The 25552-nt window shown below is 43.9% G+C and overlaps 1 long non-coding RNA gene across 1 annotated transcript in view; it reads right to left on the reverse strand.

Moving 5' to 3' along the window:
• Positions 1-10283: 10283 nt before the first annotated feature.
• Positions 10284-25552, reverse strand: part of LOC140495664 (uncharacterized) — a 99909-nt gene continuing 84640 nt past the window's right edge. Inside the window, exon 3 of the long non-coding RNA XR_011964067.1 lies at positions 10284-10390. This is a non-coding gene — a long non-coding RNA (uncharacterized lncRNA). The remainder of the gene's footprint in view (positions 10391-25552) is intronic.

A 25552-nucleotide genomic window follows, 5' to 3' on the forward strand; every position in this document is an offset into this window, starting at 1 on the left:
CAGGGTGGGCATCAAAGCCCCAGGGGTTTCTCTATGGGGCTCGGGGGTAAATGTGGGGTCAGGGTCAGGTACGGGTTTGGGGGTTTGGGCGTCAGGGTTCCCGCGCCGGGGCGACGCTGGCACGGCCGCAGGGGCATTGTCGTGCAGGGGCGGGGCAGGTCGTGGGCTCGGTGTCGGGGAAGGGGACAGGGTGGTCTCCCCGTGGGCGGGCTTGACGCGACGCATCTTTTTAAGTGCCTTCCGGCCGGCTGGACGCTCACCCCCCTGCCTACCGGAGGCTGGAGGATCGGAAGCCTCCGGCTTAGGCTCCGGTGCCGGGGCTTGTGGTGTTGACTTTGGGGGAGGGGAAGTGGGTGCGGCGGCACCACCGGCAGCCGTGGGCGAGGGCTGGGCAGCCTTCTGGGTGGGGCAGTTTTTCCTAATGTGCCCCACCTCGCGGCACAGGTGGCACCGCACGCCGTCCGCCGTCCGGAAGGTGCGGTAGGCCACGCCCTCATGGAGGAGGGTGAATGAGCCCTCGGTGACCTCCTCCCAGGCCAAGCAAATGAACACCTGGCGTCGGAAGGAGTAGATGTGCCAGAGGGCGGGGTCCTTCAGACCGAGCAGGAGCGGTTGGATCCCTGACCGGATCTCCCCCAAGGTGGTGAGGTGGGGGAGAAGGAGCTCGCTGGCAATGAAGGGCGGGACGTTGGAGATCACGACCCTCTGGGCCGTAACCTCCAGAGAGTCGACGGGCAAATGTGTCCCGCCCACAGTGAGCCCCCTCTCCACGGCCAGGTGGACCGCCTGCTCGGTCCTAAGGAAAAATATGGCCTTCCCATACATTCGGGCAGCAGCGACAATGGCCAGTGGGCCGACCACACTAGCCATGGCCTTGCTGCTGGCCTCGATGGTCATGTTGGGGTGGGGATAGGCCTTTACCCCCAGGCGTTTGGTAAGGTGCCTGAAGGGGGTTTGGGTTGCAGCCGGGGCTGGGACAGCCGAGTCTAAGGCAGCGGCTACCCCTGCGTAGGTGTGGCTTGGCCCCGCGACCTTCGGGCTCGCCATACTCTGCTGCTGGGTGTTGGGTTCGGCCTCCGGCTTCAGCAGTGGTGGAGTTTGCTGGGAGAGTCCCAAGCAGTGACGGTGGAGACCTGCCTCGGGTGACAACGGCGGTGGAGGCAGGCCTCAGGCGAGTCCCAGGTGGGCCCTCGGTTGCAGTGGAGGGCGGCAGACCTGTTGGGGAAGGCCCCCAAGGCAAGTCCCAGGCAGCCCCCAAAATTGAGTCCAAGGCAGCAGTAGTGGCAGAGGTTGTAGGGAGGGGCCCAAGGCGAGCCCCAGGCAGCGGTGGTGGAGGCAGGCCTCAGGCAGCAGCAGTGGAGGCAGGCCTCTCCTCAGGCAACAGCAGCAGCAGTGGTGGAGGTCCTGGGGAGGGGCCCCAGGGTGAGTCCCAGGCAGCGATGGTGGAGGCAGGCCTCAGGCAGCAGCAGCAGTGGAGGCAGGCCTCTCCTCAGGCAACAGCAGCAGCAGTGGTGGAGGTCCTGGGGAGGGGCCCCAAGGCAAGTCCCAGGCAGCAGCAGTGAGGCAGGCCCCAAGCAGCAACAGGGAGAGTCCTTGCACGTGTTCACACAAAGTCACACACTGATCCAACTCCCAAGACAGGCAAAACACCCGAGTGGCCAGTGACAAGCACTGCCCCTTCGCATCAAAGGGCAATGCTGCGTGAAATCTTGTTTTTCTTTCTTTTTTTTGGGCAATGAAAACTCCTGTTCATCTTTTTTTTCCTTTTTTTTCTTTTAATGCTCTGTTTATTTCTGTCAGATAGGGTTCCCTGACTGGCCCAGGTGAACAGCCCCAATCAAGGATCTGTAGTCAATAAGATCCATCTGTTTCCAATCATTATTCTGTTCTGACAGCTCTTCCTTCTGTTCATTGTTCTGTGTATATCGCTCATATTTAGGATCGAGTCATTTGTGCAGAATCCCTGAAGTCATAACCAAGGTTTCCACATGTGCCAAGCCACTCCCTGTGAGCTCAACAACTTATGCAACCCTGGAAACACCCAAATATATTTCCAATTGAAGCATGAGTCTGTAGAAATCAATTAAAGAGAGAGATAGGAATAGTGAACGATTCCTTTAAATAGCTCTTGCAGGACAGCATCCTTTCTGATGCTGAAGGTGAAAGGACAATGTGAGCTGAAGCATAAACTCCAAAAGTGACAATGCAGGCATCAAATACGCAAGAGTTAACAACCAATACTGAGGGCCCTAAATTAATCTCAGGATATCCTTCCATACTGTTTTAATGTTGATGAATGTAAGAAGCCCGGAGAAATACTGGCACAATGTATTCAATCAAGGAATAAATGCCACCGATATGGATTAACAAGTCACAGACGGAGACTCTAAAAGGGATGAGGGATTGGAGAATGAACATTCATTTAACATTTTTTTAGCATTCTGCCTATATTTGGCTATCACACTCCAAGTTAGCTTGATTGTGTATCATCAGGACTTTCAAGACTATCACCTCTGTCAGGCTATACTTATCAAATTTTATTTCAAGATGCATTTGCTTATGTACACTGAAATCTAATGACATGAAAATACGATTAGGAACACTTGACCATCCATTGTTCTTGCCACACTGCTTTTCCACAACGTTCAATAGAAATATGAAAACTTTATGAGAATCTTCATTGATCACATCCTATGGTCTGGACTCTAAGACTGTCATATCATCCAAGCATATCTGAGGCCAGATGTAAATAGATCATCATTAACAAGGATTGGGAAAATAACTGGTACTTGCCAATATCCCTGAAGAGCACCTCCTGTCAATTGAATGTATGCAAAAAACAAACATCTTGCACACTGAATGCTGGTCACTGAGGGACTGTTTGACTCAGAACCAAGAGTATTACAAGCCACAAACTCTGCCAATTTTCCTACTCTGTATGTTGCAACCTGACTTTACCAACTTACCAATCTCAGAAGCCATTGTTCTATTTGTATGCAGATTTTAATTGATCAATTTCAAAATAAATTTGCAATAGCTCTTATATGAGGATCATTTTGTCTCAGTTTGTCAAATCAGAGTTCAGGAAAAGTGATGTCCTATTATCCCAATAACTGCATTTTATGCTTGCTTCTATCAATACATTCCAACTAATTAATAGACATGTTGAGAGTTGTAATTACCAGATTGTCAGCTGGTTCAAAGTGATACAGGAGCAAATATTTCTGGAACAAAAGTAATACCAAGTGCTTGGCAGTTGCTGACAGCAGACAGGCAACTGCAGTGAGAAAGCATGAGTCTTCACTTCAAATTCCATTTAGGGTAGCTGGAGATGGTGTGGAAGACTATCTGTTATTTTAATAACCATAGAATAGTGGGGAATGTAAAACAATATCGGCATCTGTGATTGCCAGGTGCTACACTTGAAGATGGCAACCAGCCCAGAAATACCTGCAGCCAAGCATTCTTTGAGAAGTCTGCTTCCTGGAAGACAGAAAACTTTGGCACAGTTCCCAATTCTATACTCGTTCTCCTCTCAAGTGTTAGCACGTTACTGGGATAAGGCCCAACGGGTAGTATATATTAAATAAAATATATTTACTTAGTGTTTCCAGAAAGGTGGGCCAGGTACTACAGCACTGCGCACTTAGCCATGTGTAGATGAAAATGTACAGTATGTGTATTAATATTTGAGAGTGCATGTGTTTGCATACGTGCATGATTATGTGTATATGTGTTAACACGTGTAAGATTGAGTCTGTCTGTGTATACAAGCCTTTTTTCTGCAACATTCAACAAGTTGAATGCCAATGCACTAGCATTGCCCTCCCACATTCTACCTTTAGTGAAGTGGAAGTTGTCAAAATCTCTGCCTGTGTCCTTACTTGCACCAAATCCCAGTCACTAATCATATCTGTCTCTACAAACTTGTATTGGCTCTACTCAAGCAGTGTCTCAACTTTAAAATACTTAATGTTGTTTTCAAATCCCTGCATGGTGTCCCTACTCCACTCCATCTCTGTAATCTCCTCCCACTCTACAGCCCTCTGATGTCTGGACTTCTATAATTCAGACCCCTTGAACGTCTCTGATTTCTTCACTCCACCATAAACTATTCATTAATCTACATGGGTTGTAAGCTGTAAAATTCCCTCACTACATTTTTTTGCTTGTCTAGCTTTCTTACTTCAAGATGCTTTTTGGAACCTAATTCTTCAGCCAAATATTAACCATCTTCCCTAATATTGCCTTAAGTAGTTCAGTGTCGAGTGTTTGCTTCACAATGATCCTGGGAAGTATTTCATAGCATATTATTACTTTAAAGACATGAAATATGTTGTTACTGGTGTTATTGCTGTTGATTGGAAATCTTTTTCTTCTGCTACAATTACGCTCACAACACTGCTACCCCACCAGTGGAGATTAGTCTATTTTTCTCCTTCAATGAAAGCATACCAATCATATACCAGGATTGGTGAAACAATAATACAAGTTCTTTATTTGAAGACTACATACAGGCATTGGTCACGGGGAACTAGGTGTCATACATGATTGCTACCTTATTGTTCATAGCCTGCAAGTCATATGGCTAATGCATCCATCATATCATGACTTAAGCTAATTGACACAAATTTAACATATCCCTGAAAGATACGTACATACCATTTTACAACAAGCTTTATTTCTAGACTAAGGTTTACATTTAAGGAGTCAAACTCTTCACAAAGACAGCAAAAGAGAAGAATAATGTGTCTGCATATAATTTAAAAGAGTGCAATCAATTTACAATTCTCTGAAATGTATTGGCAAATCGTTTAGCTGTCAAAAATGAGCTGTGATGACATTTTGACAGGGTGCTGTACATTTTAAGAAATTTGGTTGGGGTGTTTTATTTGTTCCCATTGTAATAGAATTATTCGGTGTTTCTGGTTGTAGTATTGTCTTGATTTGTTTTTTTTGTACTCTCATGCCATTTGGCATTTCTGCTTGATATAAATCTGATTCTGGGAACATACTGATGATTTCTGCTGAATTTGAGGTGCCATCAGTTGGGTGTTGTCTCGAATTTCTGTCTGATGTTCAGGTTGGTTGATTCATTCCTGAATGCTGATCATAGGCGCTTTTATCTTTGCCTGTTTTTCAATCAAAGCAAGACATACTCCTGGGAGTATCAATGAGTGATGGCTGGGAAGATTTGTCTACACTTGTCTGCAATTCCACAGGTGAGGGAACGATCACACTGAACAGTATTGCTCTAAGTTGCAGCATAGCCACATGCCCTCTTAAAGGTATGTATCCATTACATCACAACAGAGATGAGCCAAGATTTATCTATGCAGGGTCAATTACAATAAAAGCTTTCCAAAAAGTAATGCATTCACCATTTACTGCCCTGTTATTATATCACTGAAAATAGTCTGTTTGCTTCGGATTTCTGTTTGCAACCAATTCAGGGTGACGGACTGGCGGGGGGAGGAAGGAAGCAATTGAATGTTTTCTTAAACAAATAGTTCATCAAGATCAGAGTGATCATGGTGGAACACTATCTTTTCCAATTTATAAAGACAGCATCTTCTGCTAATTAGTACATGTAATGCTCAAGCATTCTGAGCTCCATGAATTTGCCAACAAGTACTTTAGTTTCAACTGTTTTAAAACATCAAGGCTAAAAAAATGAAATGCAGAACTCTCTTTTAATGAATAAAAGATATTGCAGAGGAGCTCAAAGTGATGAGTATCACTGTATTAAATGCTGAATTCGTTGCCACATAACTTTCTAAATAGTCACAAGTCTGAGGCTTACTCTTTTTTGGCTGTATTTGTTTCATTGAGTTTCATGGAGGCTTGCTTTCTGTGAGGTCTGGTGAGGTGTCTCACTACTATCTTACCAAAGTCACCTCATTAACTATCCAACCCACCCTATGGCACCCATGTAGCCATTTCTAGCCATATTGGACCTCTCATCATACCCAGAGCAACTCACCAATGCAGGGAAATTCCAGAATGGATTAGCATCTCTGGTGCCCAACCATCTTTAAAAAGCTGATGTGTATCTAAATAAGCACTGTTACTCAGAGCTGCCCAGCACAGTTCCTGATAGTTTCCTCGATAGGGTACAAAAGGAAAACTCGGTGTCTCACTTTGTAGGCAACAACTGAAGGTTCTGGTAGATAGGGTGATGCAGAGGCAGGAAGTTCACTACACCCAGAACTGGTGATAGAGTCTACAATACCAAGGTCTTGCCAGCTCGTTCAGAGGTTACCACCCAAGACAGTGCAATCTCAGTCATCTGGAGGAGTGCCCAGCACTGTAGGAAGAAAGTTAATGATCTTCGTCACTCCATCAAAGTACCACCATCTTCTCTCCAATACCTCAAACTCACTCTGCCACTATACCCACCTCCCACCAAGGCTCCTGCTCCACCATTCTCAATATTACCTGCAACATCTTCCCCATTCACTCTCACCCACCCCAAAACCCTGATAGCACTAACCCTGTGTACCCTTAGTGCTGTCTACTCACTTTTGTGGTACACCAGCTCACATGCATCAAAAGGAATTGCTGGGAAAACCACTTTCATCTCCCTTAATACCCACCTCTCTCAGGAAAACAGTCCACAAAAGGTCAAAAAGAGTCAAGATGGGTGTTAGGCTGCCTGGCATTCAGCTTCTTATCCCTAATGAGAAGAGGATCCTGACTCTGACCACCCCGAATGGCTGTTCATGCCACTGGACTGATGGAGGTTGCCATTGATTTATTGGGCCAAAACCTCCTGAGTGAAGCCTTTCTCTCCATTGATTTGACAGAAGACTACAGATAACCATGCCAAGCTTCCTGCCTTTGTACCAGTGCTAAATGGCAAGGCAGTACATCCTGGTATTTCTGGCTGAGGGGTGAGGCAAAAAGGGCAAGGCAACCCAAGGATACAATGAGCATTGAGATAGATTCAAAGTGAGTGAGAATGAAAAGAGCCCAGAGATGCAGACTGGCTCAGTCATGAGCTGGGTACATGTCCTTGAACTCAAGTGTCCATGTTGCAGCATTATAATGTTCGATGTCAATGCCAGTAGATGGGGTGTGCATGTCAGCAGTGCCTATGATTGTGCTTTGGAATATTTGTGCCTCATGTTCAACATGGAGTACGGAGCAAGCAGCAAGCTGAATTTGCCAGAATACTCTCACTGGCTTCCATATCATAGTCTTAGACTCATAGAGCTGTACAGCATCAAAACAGACCCTTCAGTCCAACTCATCCATGCTGACCAGATATCCTAACCTGATCTAGTCACATTTGCCAGCATTTGGCCCATATCCCTTTAAACCTTTCCTATTCATATACCTATCCAGATGCCTTTTACATGTTGTAATTGTAACAGCATCCACCACATCCTCCGGCAGCCAATTCCATACATGCACTACACTCTCCATTAAAAACTTGCCCCTTGGGTCCTTTTTAAATCTTTCTGCTCTCACCCTAAACCTTTGCTTTCTAGTTTTGGACTCCCCATCCTGGGGAAAAGACCCTGGCTAGTCACCCTATCCGTGCCCCTCATGATTTTATAAACCTCTATAAGGTCAACCCTCAGCCTCCGACCATCCAGGGATAAAAGTCCCAGCCTACTCAGTCTGTCCCGATAGCTCAAATCCTTAAACTGTGACAACATCCTTGTAAATCTTTCTGAACCCTTTCAAGTTTCATGACATCCTTCTGATCAGAAGGAGACCAGAATTGCATGCAGTATTCCAAACGTGGTCCAACCAATGTCCTGCACACCCGCAACATGACCTTCCAACCTCTATACTCAATGCACTGACCAATAAAGGCAAGCATACCAAACACCTTCTTCATTGTCCTGTCTACCTGGGTTTCAAGGTACTATGAACCTGCACTCCAAGATCTTTTTGTTAAGCAACATTGTCTAAAACCTTACCATTATGTGCATAAATCCTGTCCTGATTTGCCTTTCCAAAATGCAGAACCTCATATTTATCTAAATTAAACTCCAACTGCCACTCTTTGGCCCATTGGCCCATCCAAGTAAGATCCCATTGTACTCTAAGGTAACCTTCTTCGCTGTCCACTGCACCTCCAATTTTAGTGTTATCTGCAAACTAACTAATCATACCCCTATGTTCACATCCAAAGCATTTATATAAATGACAAAAAGCAGTGGACTCAGCACCATTCCTTATAGCATTCCACTGGTCACAGGCCTCCAGTCTGAAAAGCAACCCTCCACCACTACCACCCAATGTTTTCTACCGCTGAGCCAGTTGTATATCCAAATGGCTAGTTCTCCCGGTATTCCATGTGATCTAACCTTGCCAACCAGTCTACGAAGAGGAACCTTGTCGAACACCTTACTGAAATCCATATAGATCATGCCCACCACTCTGCTCTCATCAATCCGCTTCGTTACTTCTTCATGTCAAGAATTCTTGGTATCTAGTTCACTCGTGGCAGGTTGTAGGACAGGAAGTGCCAGGTTAATGAGGTGAGATGTGCAATTAGTAAGGCAATTAACCATCAATAATCCCCTAAATAGGCAACTCATCACAAACTTGCAAGAATCTTGCCTCGATAGCCAGACCTTAGTTAAAAATTGAGTTGCTCCCGATGCTGAGATGCACCTCACTGGATTTCTTACATAATTCTGCCACAGTTCTCATGACAGCCCATGTCTATCAGGTTACCATAAGATTGCACACATTGTGATGCACAGGCATTTTTTATCAACATAGGTGGAGTTAAGGTTGTGATAGTATTGAATGGCAGAACAGGTTTCAGGGGCTCAATTGTTTTCTTCTGCGTCTGGTTCTTATATTCTCCTGGAAACCTGAAAGTTGTCTTGTGATATTAATTAGCAAGCAACTGTCCAAACTATTTTTTTCATTTCTTTTCAAAGTCACATGAAACTTGAACTGAAATGAAAATTTTGGATTTTCCCCTAGGCACATTGAGGCAAGGGCCTCAAACCTTTCATAAAGCAGGTTTTCTAAGCAGCTTGGAGGGATTCTGGAAGGCTGCAGAATGTGCAAAATGTTTCCAACAGGATCCCCACCCAAAAACCAGCGTGAAGGACAAGTTTAGCTCCCAGTCAAATGAAGAAATTGGCAGAAGGAGCTGTATTCCAGAAACAGCTATTTTTCTGCAGTTGGAGTAAAACTCACACTGAAATTTGGGTTCAGTGTATTTGATGTCAGGGAGGGGAAGAGTGATTGAGGTGAACCTTGGAGAGATTGGAGAAAGCAGTATTTAGTGATCATGACAGAGGCAGGAGAATGCGGTGGAGTGCATGTGGGGCACATGGTCATCTTGGGGAGGGTTCAGTAAACACACAATTCAATGAGTGCACACAGTGAACCACTGGTGATTGCTGTGATAGCCAGTTAGAGTGGGTGTCTAATGAAGTCAGAATGTGAGTGGAAGCAGGTTAGCTTGGTGTCTGGAGGGAAACAATCTTGCTCCTCTGGCCCAACAACATTGCTGAAAGGGCATTAACCCCTTCCACACAGTGATGATTTAGCTATCATCAGATGGCCGAGTATAGGTAAAAACAAGGACCGCAGATGCTGGAAACCAAAGTCTAGATTAGAGTGGTGCTGGAAAAGCACAGCAGGTCAGGCAGTAACCGAAGGCAGGAAAATCGACATTTCGGACAAAAGCCCTTCATCAGGAATAGAACCAGGGATTGCCAGAGGTCTAACCAGCAAACTTTAAAACTGGGAGAGAGACAAAATCAGAGTACACTGTGTCAGTAAAATATCTAAATGAGCAACTCTCCTTTGGGGAGCAGTTTGGGAGGGGAGGGGGTTAGTCTGCTTGCCCACTCACCCATCTCACCCCTTTTAAAATGGGCTGCGGACCGACCCAGAATTGGTACAATTCTCGTTCAAGATTTTAACTCCCCACCCAATCCAAACACATCTAGAGTTTAGAATTCAAATTAACCCAAGGAATATTTTGTTCTGAAATAACAGCCTGTTTTTGTGTGAGAAGAGGGAAGTGACTAAAGTTATCCTTTTATTATAAGTAAGGAGTAACCAAGTTCCAAGAAAAGTTAAATGAATTAAAGCACATCACTTTGCAAGTTGTCTTACCTCAAATAAGCAGACATGCAAAAGCTTTGTATATATTATGTATATATAATATATATGAATGACAATTGTAAAATACACTGCTTTACAGCCTCAATCTGAAGTTTGTAATTTTTATGTCTCTTGGTTCTGTATGCATTCTGAGAATTAGCTCATTGCACAGAATGAACGACAAATTGGGAAAATAAGTCATTTATTAGTGTGCATAAGTACAGATAAACCATCTGACATGTTCGAGTGGAAACCTGTTATCCATCATCCAAGTCTCCGGTGAGTGGGTGGGTGCCAGATTCTGTTGAAGCAAAGATAAAATGCCATGAGGAAATGTTGATGGCGATTTTTCCTGGGTGTTTCAGAGGTTATCAAATTTCATCAACTTTGTCAGCATCACAAAAGACAATTTCCAGTCAGCTGACTTTAAATATGAAAAACTGATTAGGACGGACATTCAATTATTCAGGTTTTTAGAATTTGAGAAAATACACAATCATCAACAGATAATTAAATAATTGGAACAAAACAATTAATGATAAAGTCATGTTCAAAACAGATGTATTCAATTTTTTTAAAGTTGCTAATTCTTGAATTTCTAATTCATCTGGCCATGTCTAACCCAGTAGAAAGTACAACATATCATTTTATGCTTACTAAACATTTTAAGTCAAAAAGAGTGATGCTGGAAAAACACAGCAGGTCAGGCAGCATCCTGTGTTTTTCCAGCACCACACTTCTTGACTCTGATCTCCAGCATCTGCAGTCCTCACATTCTCCTACTAAAAGTTTTAAGGCTACACTACACTAGAACATAGAACATAGAAAAGTACAGCGCAGTACAGGCCCTTCGGCCCTCGATGTTGCGCCGACTGAAGCCTACCTAACCTACACTAGCCCAATAACCTCCATATGCTTATCCAATGCCCGCTTGAATGACCATAAAGAGGGAGAGTCCACCACTGATACTGGCAGGGCATTCCATGAATTCACAACCCGCTGAGTAAAAAATCTACCCCTAACATCTGTCCTATACCTACCACCCCTTAATTTAAAGCTATGTCCCCTAGTAACAGCTGACTCCATACGCGGAAAAAGGTTCTCACTGTCAACCCTTTTTCTAAACCCCTAATCATCTTGTACACCTCTATCAAATCTCCCCTAAACCTTCTTTTCTCCAATGAGAACAGCCCCAAGTGCCTCAGCCTTTCCTCATACTCTTTAAGAAAGGAAATCTACCATCTTCACCTAAGTTGACTATATCTCACTCAAAACAATGTGATTGAAACAGTCTACAAGCAAAGTTTGATAACCATTTTCTAAATTTGATATGATTTGTAATACATCTTCACTCCTGCATACTCATTACTGTGGTCCAAAGGCCTGCACTCTCTCCAAACTCCTAACCCCAGCCCTATCATTAGAAAGTTATTTCAGATGAGTACAAATACATTGGAAACGTGGGGCATAATGCCATTAGTAAAGGTCTTCTAACAATAATTATTCTTATAACAGTTGTCAAAACTTGAAGCAGTGAATCTCAAACAGAAGCACGTCAGCATAACTGTTATATCCTATTGCTAACTATGTGCTACTAATCTATTCAAACTGATGAGTGAAGCAGATGTTGCTGAGCTGCCATTCCCAATGGTGGAATAACCATTCAACTGGCAAGTAATGTACACCATTCAAGATATACTGAAACTCTACGCATATGGATTTAAGTTCGTGAGTATGCTGATGGATTTCCACATGTGTCAGAGGCCTGATAGATCAAAAAGTTCATTAAGAATTGTGTCAGCTCTGTCTCAGTTGATCATTCTTGCCTCTGAGTCACAAATTTCAAAGTCCCACCTTGCAGCCTGAGTACAAACATTATAGCTGACATTCCAATGCAGTGCTACAGGCGAGTGACATTATCGGAGGTGCTGTCTGTCAGGTTAAAGACAACATTGCACTGTTTCAAAGAAAAGCAGGGGAGTTATTCCTGGCATCTTGGTCAATATTTATTGCGCAATCAACATCACAAAATGGATTGCCTGGTTATCATCATATTATTCTTAATGTGTGTTTGCTGTGTGTATATTAACTATCATGTTGTCTACATCACAACATTGACTCTATTTCAAAGTATTCCGTTGGCTGTAAAGAGTTTTGAACTGTCCTCTGGTTGTGAAATCCACTATATAAAAGACTATAAGTCCTTCTTCCTTATTTCCCCTTCTGTGTATTTTGAATTCTTTATCATATGGAGTGCTTGTCTGTTAGATTGTTCTTGATGTTACTCTTCACAGGATGTCCTCTGAAGTTGGGGGTGGGCAAGTTGTTGGAGGGAATCCTGAGGGACAGGATGTACATGTATTTGGAAAGGCAAGGACTGATTCGGGATAGTCAACATGGCTTTGTATGTGTAAAATCATGTCTTACAAACTTGATTGAGGTTTTTGAAGAAGTAACAAAGAAGATTGATGAGAGCAGAGCAGTAGATGTGATCTATATGGACTTCAGCATGGCGTTCGACAAGGTTCCCCATGGGAGACTGATTAGCAAGGTTAGATCTCATGGAATACAGGGAGAACTAGCCATTTGGATACAGAACTGGCTCAAAGGTAGAAAACCTTTGGTGGTGGTGGAGGGTTGTTTTTCAGACTGGAGGCCTGTGACCAGTGGAGTGCCACAATGATCGGTGCTGGGCCCTCTACTTTTTGTCATTTACATAAATGATTTGGATGCGAGCATAAGAGGTACAGTTAGTAAGTTTGCAGATGACACCAAAATTGGAGGTGTAGTGGACAGCGAAGAGGGTTACCTCAGATTACAACAGGATCTGGACCAGATGGGCTGAGAGGTGGTAGATGGAGTTTAATTCATATAAATGTGAGGTGCTGCATTTTGGGAAAGCAAATCTTAGCAGGACTTACACACTTAATGGTAAGGTTCTAGGAAGTGTTGCTGAACAAAGAGACTTTGGAGTGCAGGTTCCTAGCTCCTTGAAAGTGGTAGATAGGATAGTGAAGAAGGCATTTGGTATGTTTTCTTTTATTGGTCAGAGTATTGAGTACAGGAGTTGGGAGGTCATGTTACGGCTGTACAGGACATTGGTTAGGCCACTGTTGGAATATTGCATGCAATTCTGGTCTCCTTCCTATCGGAAAAATGTTGTGAAACTTGAAAGGGTCCATAAAAGATTTACAAGGATGTTGCCAGGGTTGGAGGATCTAAGCTACAGGGAGAGGCTGAACAGGCTGGGGCTGTTTTCCCCGGAGTGTCGGAGGCTGAGGGGTGACCTTATAGAGGTTTACAAAATTATGAGGGGCATGGATAGGATAAATAGATAAATTTTCCCTGGGGTTGCGGAGTCCAGAACTAGAGGGCATAGGTTTAGGGTGCGAGGGGAAAGATATAAAAGAGACCTAAGGGGCAACTTTTTCACGCAGAGGGTGGTAGGTGTATGGAATGAGCTGCCAGAGGATGTGGTGGAGGCTGGTACAATTACAACATTTAAGTGGCATTTGGATGGATATATGAATAGGAAGGGTTTGGAGGGATATGGGCCGGGCGCTGGCAGGTGGGACTAGATTGGGTTAGGATATCTGGTCGGCATGGACGGGTAGGACCGAAGGGTCTGTTTCCATGCTGTACATCTCTATGACTCTATGACTTGTTCCAATCAGTTTAATAGGTTCTGAGATAGCCAGTAAGTCCAATGTGTGATCTGCAGGCTCTGGCACACACAATGGCGTGGTGCCTGATGGATTGGTAGGTTTTTTCTTGAATGTTGAAGCTTTCAGTCCATTACTTCGATTTTGCCCCTGTACATTTCTGATTAGGCCTCTCAATGCATCTCGTTCCTTAGAGTACCAGCTGTTCACAATATACATTAACAGTTTGGAAAAAGGAATTGAATGGCAAACGTGAAGATGACACTAATCTGGGTGGCAGTGTGTGCTGAGAAGAGGATGCTAAGAGGCTGCAGGGTGACTTGGACCAACAATCTGAGTGGATAAATACTTGGTAAATGCAATATTATGTGAATAAATGTGAGATTATCCACTTTGATCGCAAAACAGGAAGGCAGATTTTTATCTGAATGGTGGCAGTTTCGGAAAAGATGAGGTGCAACGAGACTTGAGTGTCATGGTGAAGCAGTCGCTGAGGGTTGGCATGCAGGTGCAGTAGACAGTGAGGAAAGCTGATGATGTACTGACCTTCATGGTGAGAGGATTTGAGTACCAAAGTAAGGATATCTTGCTGCAGTTAAACAGAGCCTCAGTAAGGCCACACCTTAAGTATTGCGTGCAGTTTCAGCCTCCTAGTCTGAGGAAGGACTTTCTTGCTACTGAGGGAGTCCAGCAGAGGTTCACCAGACTGACTCCTGGGATGGCAGGACTGACATATGAATAAAGACTGGATCAGTGGGGGAGTCCAGAACTGGGAGGCAATAGGTTTAGAGTGAGAGGGGAAAAATTTTAAAGGGGCCTAAGGTGCAACGTTTTCACGCAGAGGTGGTACATGTATGGAATTAGCTGCCAGAGGATGTGGTGAAGGCTAGTACAATTACAACATTTAAAAGGGATCTGGATGGGTATATGAATAGAACGGGTTTAGAGGGATATGAACCAAATCCTGGCAGATGAGACTAGATTAGGTTAGAATATCTGGTTGGCATGAATGAATTGGACTGAAAGATCTGTTTCTGTGATGGGACATCTCTATCATTCTATGACTATGACTGAGCTTGTACTTGCAGGAATTAAGAAGAATGAAGAAGTAAAAATGTATAAACTCCTCAGGAAACTGGACAGGCTAGATGCAAGAAGAATGTTCCTGATGTTGGGAAAGTCCACAACTAGGGGTCACAGTCTAAGAATAAGGTGTAAACTATTCAGAACTGAGGTGAGGAAGCATATCTTCACTCAGACAGTTGTGAACCTGTGGAATTCTTTCCCACAGGAGCTGGATGTGGCACTTGCAGCTAAACCGTGCAAAGGATATGGAGAGAAAGTTAGAATGGGATACTGAAATTGCATGATCAGCCATGATCATACTGAATGGTGTTATAGGCTCAAAGGACAAATGGCCTATTCATAGAACATAGAACACAGAAAAGTATAGCACAGAACAGGACCTTTGGCCTACGATGTTGTGCCGAGGTTTAATCCTAATGTAAAATATAATAACTTAACCTACACACCCCTCAACTCACTGCTATCCATGTGCATGTCCAGCAGTCGCTTAAATGTCCCAAATGACTCTACTTCCACCACCACCGCTGGCAACGCTTCCATGCATTCACAACTCTCTGCGTAAAGAACCTTCCTCTGATGTCTCCTCCATACCTTTCCCCTAATATCTTAAAACTATGATCCCTCATACCTGTCAATCTTGCCCTGGGGAAGACCCTCTGGCTATTCACTCTATCTATTCCTCTATTTATCTCGTATACCTCGATCAGGTCTCCTCTCTTCCTCCTTCTCTCCAGAGAGAAAAGTCCACGCTTTCTCAACCTTTCTTCATAAGGCAAGCCCTCCAGTCCATGGTAAACCTTCTTTGCACCCTCTCCAAATCCTCTCTATCTTTCCTATTGTAGGGCAACCAGATCTGGACACAATATTCCAAGTGTGGTCTCACCAGGGACTTGTAGGGCTGTAGCAAAACCTTACGGCTCTTAAACTCGATCCCCCTGTTAATGAAACCTAAAATACCATTTGCTTTCCTAACAACCCAATCCACTTGGGTGGCAACTTTGAAGGATCTATGTACTTGTACTCCCAGATCCCTCTGTTCCTCCACACTACCAAGAATCCAGTCTTTAATCCTATATTCAGCATTAGAGTTCCAACTTCCAAAATGCATCACTTTGCATTTATCCAGGTTGAACTCCATCTGCCATTTCTGAGCCCAGCTCTGCATCCTGTCTATGTTGCGCTGCAGTCTGTAATAGTCCTCAATACTATCGACAACACCTCCAATCTTTGTGTCATCTGCAAATTTACTAACCCACCCCACAACCTCCTCGTCATTTATAAAAACTACAAAGAGCAGAGGCCCATGAATAGAGCCCTGTGGGACCCCACTCAACACTGACCTCCAGGCAGAATACTTCCCATCTACAACCACTCTCTGCCTTCTATCAGCCAACCAATTCTGAATCCAGATAGCCAAATCTCCCTGTATCCCATACTTCCTGACTTTATGAATGAGCCTACCATGGGGAATCTTATCAAATGCCTTGCTGAAGTCCATATATACCACATCTACTGCTCAACCTTCGCTGACCTGTCTTGTCACCTCCTCAAAGAACTCAATAAGATTTGTAAGGCATGACCTGCCCCTCTCAAAGCCATGCTGACTGCCTTTAATCACGGTATGCTTTGCCAAATAGTCATAGATCCTATCCCTCAGAATTCTTTCCAAACCTTTGCTGACCACAGACGTAAGACTGACTGGTCTGTAATTGCCTGGGGATTTCCCTATTACACTTCTTGAAAAGAGGAACAACATTCACCTCCTTCCAATCCTTTAGTACGACTCCCCGTGGAGAGTGAGGAGGCAAAGATCTTCACCAGTGGCTTAGCAACCTCCTTTCTTGCTTCCCGAAGCAGCCGAGGATAAATCTGGTCTGGCCTTGGGGACATATCAATCATAATGTTTTCCAAAATTTCTAGCACATCAACTTCATCAATCTTGATCTGGTCAAGCCTGTATCCCAGCTCCTCAAAGTTCTCATTCACAACAAGGTTCCTTTCCTTAGAGAAAACCGAAGCAAAAAACTCATAGGCTTCCCCTATCTGCTCAGACTCCACGCACAAGTTCCCTACGCTATCCCTGATCAGCCATACCTTCTCCCTGATCATTCTCTTATTCCTCACGTATGAGTAAAATGCCTTTGGGTTCTCCCTAACCCTACTTGCCAAGCCTTTCTCATGCCCCCTCCTGGCTATCCTCAGTCCATTTCTGAGCTCCTTTCTAGCAAGCCTGTAATCCTCTCAAGCTGTGCTAGATCCTTGCTTCCTTCACCTTACGTAAGCTGCCTTCTTCTTTTTGACGAGAAGCTCCTCTGTTCTCATCATCCAAGTTTCCTTAATCTTACCCCTTCTTACCTGTCTCACTGGAATAAATGCGTGCATCACTTGCAACAATTGCTCCTTAAACAGTCTCCACATGTCTTGCTGTGCCCTTTCTGTGGAACAGTTGCTCCCAGTCTATACTTTCCAACTCCTGTCTGATAGCGTCATAATTTCTTTTTCCCCAATTAAATATCTTTCCTCTGTAACTGCTCCTTTCCCTCTCTAAGGCTATGTTAAATGTTAGGCAGTTGTGGTCAGTGTCACCAAAGTGTTCTCCCACCGCGAGATCTGACACCTGTCCTGGCTCATTGCCGAGCACCAAATCCAAAATGGCCTCTCCCCTCATCGGCCTGTCTACATACAGAGTCAGGGAACCCTCCTGAACATACCTGACAAAAACGGATCCATCCAAACCATCTGCACTTAGGAGGTTCCAGTCGATATTGGGAAAGTTGAAGTCACCCATAACTACAACCCTGCTACTCTGCATTTTTCCAAAATCTGCCCGCTTATGCATTCTTCAATCTCTCTACTGCTGTAAGGTGGTCTGTAGAAAACCCCCAATGCGGTGACTGTTCCCTTGCTGTTCCTAACTTCCACCCATACTGACTCAGCAGACAGACCTTCCTCAATAACCCTCATTTCTGTAGCTGTGATGCACTCTCTGATTAGCAATGCTACACCTCCTTCTCATTTTCCACCCTCCCTGTTCTTTTTAAACATTCTAAACCTTGGAACAGCAAGCAACCAATCCTGCCCCTGCGAAACCCACGTCTCCGTTATTGCCACAAAATTGTATCCTCAAGTACAGTACTGATCCATGCTCTAAGTTCATCACTCTTATTTCTGACACTCCTTGCATTGACGCACTTTAACCAATCCCTTTGTTTCATCACATGATAAACCTTCCCGATAGATTCACTATACCCTGTCACTGCCCCATCTGCAACTGTCCCCCTCTCAGATATGTGGCTCTGATTCTAGTTTAAACCCTCCTGAATCAAACGAGCAAATCTCCCATCCAGGACATTTGTGCCCCTCCAATTCAGGTGCAACCCGTCCTTCATGTACAGGTCCCACCTTCCCCAGAAGGTATCCCAATGGTCTAGGTATCTGAAGCCCTCCCTCCTGCACCAGCCTCGCAGCCACGTGTTAAGCTGCATTCTCCAACTGTTCCTCACCTCACTATCTTGTGGCACTGGTAGCAAACCTGAGATCAGTACTCTACTTGCCCTGCTCTTCAGCTTCCAACCTAGCTCTCTGTAGTCACTTTTCAGATCCTCAATCCCTTTCCTGGCTATATCATTGGTGCCAATACATACCACGATTTCTGGCTGCTCACCTCCCTTTCAGAATTATGTAAACCCGATAGGTGACATCCTGGACCCTGGCACCAGGGAGGCAACATACCTTCTGGAAGTCCCATTCCTGACCACAAAATATCCTGTCAATCCATCTAACTATTGAGTCCCCTACCACTAATGCTTTTCTATTTTCCCCACTTCCCTTCTGAGTTACAGTGCCAGGCTCAGTGCCAGAGACCTGACAACTAGGCTTTCCCCTGGTAGGCTGTCCCCACCAGCAGTATCCAAATGGTATACTTATTGCTGAGGGGAACGGCCACAGGGGATCCCTGCTCTGACCATCGGTTCACTTTCCTCCCCCTGACTGTAACCCAGCTGTCCTTATCCTATGTTTGGGGAGTGACGACCTCCCTGTACATCCTCTCAATTTCTCCCTCAGCCTCCCGGAAGATCTGAAGTTCATCCAGCTCCAGCTCCAGTTCCCTAACTCGGTTTTTGAGGGGTTGGAGTTGGGTGCACTTTCTGCAGATGTAGTCGGCAAAGACATGTGAAATGTCTCTCACCTGCCATGTTCCGCAGGAGGAACATGCAACTGCCCTAACATCCATATCCCACTACTCTGAAAGCCCGCACAGGACTAAATAAAGGAAGAGAAGAAAATCTCTCCCACTTAAAAACGTTCCAGAGGTCCTTCGCTCATCCGTCGCACGTCTCGGTAAATGGAGGCCCCAACGCCTGAGATAATTATTTTAAACAGTCAGACTCACCTTCCCAGAAGTCCTTCACTCCTCCCTCGCACCTCTCGTGCACCAACTCTCTATGTTTCTGTATTTGCTGAATGAACCTCCTCCATTTTGGTTGGTCTCAAGCCAGGATGTCCCATGAATCAGTCCTTATGATTAGCCCCTTCAGGAATGCTATGAGGACATCCCTAAAGTATTTCAACAGTCCTTCTGGGACCCTCCTGCCACAACGTGGTTCTGAATACTTACTTTGAGAGCCCGCTGCCAGGTATGCAAACAGAGATTAGCAGATTTTTAGCATCTCAATACTGGGCATATTTACTTGGAGAGCAAGTTGGTGTTGACCACCTTCCTTACTACCGAATTTGGAGAGTCTTGAAAAAAAGTGCCAATGTTAAAAATCTCCAGTGTTGTGAGATCCCTGGTGTAAGTTGTCATTGTTTCCAAAGTACACACAACCTATTATCTTAAGCTCTGGTTTGAGATCCTGGTCCTCAAATGCTTTTTTCCTCTGTCAGCCAAAGGCTAAGATGGCACATTGAAGACATTTCATTATTCATGCTGCCATCTTTGAGGGATTCCCAACGTATGGAAAATGGTTCATATTTTCTAGGATCGTGACAAAGATCTTAGTTGACAGGGGTCAGGTTGGTTTTCTACTGTGGGAATTAGTGAGAAGAGGACTTCAGTTTTCCAGCTGTTTAATAAAAAGCTCCTCCAGAGAGAAGTCAAAAGTGCACTGGATCTCAGTTTCAGAGTCAGTACATAGGATATTATCTGCAGACTGACTCTTGTTGGAGTAGTGTTGACTTTGGATTGAAGGCAGGTTAGGTTATTTCCCATTTCTGTTCTGTCAGTAATCTTCTGGAGGTGAAATGTAGTATTTAAGAAAATGGAAATAAAAATTGGTGAGATGACACAGCTTTGGTTTGACACAAGTTTGCACTGAGATGGGTTTTGTGGTGTTGCTTTGCTTGTACTTCATAGTTAAGCAATTAGAGTCATAGAGATGTACAGCATGGAAACAGATTCTTCGGTCCAACCATCCATGCTGACCAGATATCCTAACCCAATCTAGTCCCACCTGCCAGCACCCAGCCCTTATACCTCCAAACCCTTCCTATTCATATATCTATCCAACTGCTTCTTAAATGTTGCAATTGTACCAGCCTCCACCACTTCCTCTGGCAGCTCATTCCATACACGTACTACCCTCTGCATGAAAAAGTTGCCCCTTAGGTGTCTTTTATATCTTTCTCCTCTCACCGTAAACCTATGCCCTCTAGTTCTGCACTCCCCAACCCCAGGGAAAAGACTTTTTCTATTTATCCTATCCATTCCCCTCATGATCTCTATAAGATCACCCCCCCCAGCCTCCAATGCTGCAGGGAAAACAGCCCCAGCTTGTTCAGCCTCTCCCTAGAGCTCAACCCCTCCAACCCTGGCAACATCTTTGTAAATCTCTTCTGAACCCTTTCAAGTTTCACAACATCTTTCTGATAGGAAGGAGACCAGAATTGCACGCAATATTCCAACAGTGGCCTAACCAATGTCCTGTACAGCCGCAACATGACCTCCCAACTCCTGTACTCAATACTCTGACCAATAAAAGAAAGCATACCAAACGCCTTCCTCACTATCCTATCTACCTGCGACTCCACTTTCAAGGAGCTATGAACCTGAACTCCAAGGTCTCTTTGTTAAGCAACACTCCCTAGGACCTTACTATTAAGCGTATAAGTCCTGCTAAGATTTGCTTTCCCAAAATGCAGCACCTCGCATTTATCTGAATTAAACTCCATCTGCCACTTCTCAGCCCATTGGCCCATCTGGTCAAGATCCTATTGTAATCTGAGGTAACCTTCTTCACTGTCCACTACACCTCCAATTTTGGTGTCATCTGTAAACTTACTAACCGTACCTCTTATGCTCACATCCAAATCATTTATGTAAACGGCAAAAAGCAGTGGATCCAGCACCGATCCTTGTGGCACTCCACTGGTCACAGGCCTCCAGTCTGAAAAACATCCCTTCACCACCACCCTCTGTCTTCTACCTTTTGAGCCAGTTCTGTATCCAAATGGCTAGTTCTCCCTGTATTCCATGAGATCTAACCTTGCTAATCAATCTCCAATGGGGAACCTTGTCGAACGCCATGCTGAAGTCCATATAGATCACATCTACTGCTCTGCTCTCATCAATGCTCTTTGTTACTTCTTCATAAAACTCAATCAAGTTTGTGAGACATGATTTCCCATGCACAAAGCCATGTTGACTATCCCTAATCAGTCCTTGCCTTTCCAAATACATGTACATCCTGTCCCTCAGGATTACCTCCAACAACTTGCCCACCACCGACATAAGGCTCACTGATCTATAGTTCCCTGGCTTGTCCCTACCACCCTTCTTAAACAATGGCACCACGTTAGCCAACCTCCAGTCTTCTGGCACCTCACCTGTGACTATCGATGATACAAATACCTCAGCAAGGGGCCTAGGGTTTACTTCTCTAGCTTCCCACAGAGTTTGAAGGTACACCTGATCAGGTCCTGAGGGATTTATCCACTTTTATGCATTTCAAGATATTCAGCACTTCCTCCTCTGTAATATGGACATTTTTCAAGAGGTCACCATCCATTACCCTACATTCTATGTCTTCCATATCCTTTTCCACAGTAAATATTGATACAAAATACTCATTTAATATCTCCCCCATCTCCTGTGACTTCACACAAAGGCCGCTTTGCTGTTCTTTGAGGGGCCCTATTCTCTCCCTAGTTGTCCTTAATGTATTTTGTAAAAACCCTTTGGATTCTCCTTAATTCTATTTGCCAAAACTATCTCATGTCCCCTTTTTGCCCTCCTGATTTCCCTCTTAAGTATAGTCCTACTGCCTTTATACTCTTCTAAGGATTCACTCGATCTATTCAGTCTATACCTTACATACGCTTCCTTCTTTTTCTTGACCAAACCCTCAATTTCTTTAGTCATCCAGCATTCCCTATACCTACCAGTCTTTCCTTTCACCCTGACAGGAATATACTTTCTCTGGTTTCTCATTATCTCATTTCCGAAGGCTTCCCATTTTCCAGCCGTCCCTTTACCTGTGAAAATCTGCCCCCAGTCAGCGTTTGAAAGTTCTTGCCTGATACTGTCAAAATTGACCTTTCTCCAATTTAGAACTTCAACTTTTAGATCTGGTCTATCCTTTTCCATCACTATTTTAAATCTAATAGAATTATGGTCGCTGACCCCAAAGTGCTCCCCAGTGACACCTCAGTCACCTGCCCTGCCTTATTTCCCAAGAGTAGGTCAAGTTTTGCACCTTCTCGAGTAGGTACATCCACATACTGACTCAGAAAATTTTCTTGTACACACTTAACAAATTCCTCTCCATCTCAACCGTGAACACTATAGCAGTCCCAGTCTATGTTTGGAAAGTTAAAATCCCCTACCATAACCACCCTATTATTCTTACATATAGCTGAGATCTCCTTACAAGTTTGTTTCTCAATTTCTCTCTGACTATTAGGGGGTCTATAATACAATCCCAATAAGGTGATCATCCCTTTCTTATTTCTCAGTTTCCACCCAAATAACTTCCCTGGATGTATTTCTGGGAATGTCCTCTCTCAATACAGTTGTAATGCTATCCCTTATCAAGAACATCACTCCCCCTCCTCTCTTGCCTCCCTTTCTGTCCTTCCTGTAGGATTTGTATCCTGGAACATTAAGCTGCCAGTCCTGTCCATCCCTGAGCCCCATCTCTAATTGCTATGATATCCCAGTCCCATGTTCCTAACCGTGCCCTGAGTTCATCTGCCTTCCCCATTAGGCAAATTGTTGAGGATTAGTATTTGAGGAGGACACTTCATAGGCCTTCCCATCTGACCTTTAAAGGTATGCTTGAAGTTCCAAAAGCAATTTAGAATGGTTAGCGCTGCTTCTTGCACTTCTGTTGAATTTGCTGTGCAGTAAAGATCATGTCGTGGTATGCATTGTGATAGGTGAATACCTCACTAGAATATTGAAGAAATTCCTTGGTTATTAAGGAGAATTGAGGAAGAAGTGTGAATTTAGTACAATGTTCCCTGTTCACAGGGTTCACTGAGACAATTTTTGTGGCTTTTCAGGACTTGTTGCTCCTCAATCGTTCTCCTCCAATTACTTTCACTTGCTTGCAGGAAGCGGAGTGATTGGTGCGCAACGCACAAAATCTCTGACTTTCTGGCCAGAAAGCCACAGATTACAGCAACTAGTGAGGGCAAGTTAACTGGCTTTCTTTGGGTGTCAGGTGATTTTTACAACAGAGCAAAAGACACCACATCTCCTTTCAGAACTTTGAAGGCTGCTGGCTCTATCATTCACACTCAAAGGCTTTGCAGCCACCTGGAGGTTAATCACAGAAGGCCTCTGACATTGAAAACTTGTCATCCCTCCATAGACTACTTAGTTCACTTTTCTAGCCAGATCTCATATTGTACACACCTCTGGTGACATTTTATGTAACTAATTTTCCCCCACTGGGATTCAATAAACATCAGGGTGAAGAGCAAACAAAATAAGAGCTCATAGCTTGCTTTTAAAAAGTGCAGCAACTCCTTCCACATTCTGTTTTTATTTTTAAACAATACTTTTCTTTTTCAGTCTAGAATACTGAAAAATTGAAAAGAAATTGTCTTTACTCACTTTTATGTTTCATTTATTCCATGCTCTGATTAGAACCACACAGGCATATTCCATTCTCAAATACAAAGCAGAAAACAATGGTCCCCCCACTTCATGGTGAAGGATTCCTGCTTTCAGAATTGGTCATGCAAATGTTTTCTTTCATCCTTGACATGAGTGAATGGTACAATATAATGGCCACTGTCCGGCCACTTTTTGTTTATGATACCGGGGTTCGCAATTTCTTAACTAAGTAGTTGTCCTATACCACTGTTTACGATCCATGTCTCTTAGCTGCATTGCGCAATCACAGTTACCTCGCAGCATTGTTGTGATACTGTCCTGTTATCCCATCTCTTTATTGCATCAGTTCTGGTGTGCTATTGATATTAATCCCTTACTGATCGAACATCTTACCTGATTTATTGTGTCCTTCAGACTGGCCCCAGACAGCAGGTTCTTTTTATTATGTAGCTTGATGCCACACTATAAGTTTGGGTTCAAATCAGACTAGTCAAAGGAGAAGGCAAACTCAAGAACTGTCTTCAGGCTTAGAGTTCAACAACTATTTCTGATTCACTAATCCTGAACACTGCTGTAAGTGACTTGCAGACATAGTAGGCACAGAGTTAAACATTAGATGAAAACAAAGATAAAAACAAATTTATCTTCTTTGAACATTCATGCCCATGTCCTCTTACCTTCTTCCAAATTTAATATAGTGCAGTTCAGAGTAGCAGAGACAATCTAAAGTGATCTCTTGCAGCTCAGTCAAATCTTTGCTATTTCTGCTCAGTGATATGAAGCTCCAGGACATCAGTACAATGTTGCTACATGGTGCTGACTGTCTTACACAGCAAACAGAAACAATGCCATAAGAAAATTAACAGTGAAGGCATCAAAATTCCATCAAAGGGGTCGATCTTAGTCAGTGTCTCTCCACCATTTTGAAAACCTCCAGCTAGCAGGAGCTACGGTGTGCTCATAGTTTTTGGTCAACTGCAAAGTCCAATATAAGTCTCAGCTGTGATTAGCTCTTTGTATCTCTTCCACAAGTATCATAACTGTTTTCATAAAAATGGGCAAGTGATACATGATGCTATTGAGAAACTAGAACGGAAACCACACCCTGGCTCACGTGAAAAGCATCAATCCTACAGATTGCTGAAGGAAGCAATACAGCATAAAACCTGTGACATAGAGACTAAATAACAGCAAACAGCATGGGAGATACAACACCTCACAGAAATCAATGACATGTAAAGTTTCTATTAAGGTGCTCAATGGCCCAAACACCCAAGGCCAGTTCCAATCATGGTGGGGGACTCATCAACAGCAGTCAGTTATTCTGGAGACTGGAGGCATTTCAAATTAAATGTCTTCAACTTCATTCCTCAATACCTCATCAGGTTTCGTCCTGGTCCCATCATAATGCAGGACAAAGTTGAAAAAACATTCAATAACTGATAAACAACAAATTCCCTGTTGAAATTCTGAAATACAATGGTAATTCACTTCTAACATGCCTGACAACCTCATATTCCTCACTTGAGGGATATCAGGAATGCTATGATTGTGACAATATTGAAGGAGAGAGAAAACTCTGATTGTGATAACCATAGGGGAACCTCACTCTGTCTGCCATGGGGAAGAGAAGTACCACAGAAATATTTGCATT

This window comes from Chiloscyllium punctatum, chromosome 25 (genome assembly GCF_047496795.1).
Source record: "Chiloscyllium punctatum isolate Juve2018m chromosome 25, sChiPun1.3, whole genome shotgun sequence".
Lineage (NCBI taxonomy): Eukaryota > Metazoa > Chordata > Chondrichthyes > Orectolobiformes > Hemiscylliidae > Chiloscyllium > Chiloscyllium punctatum.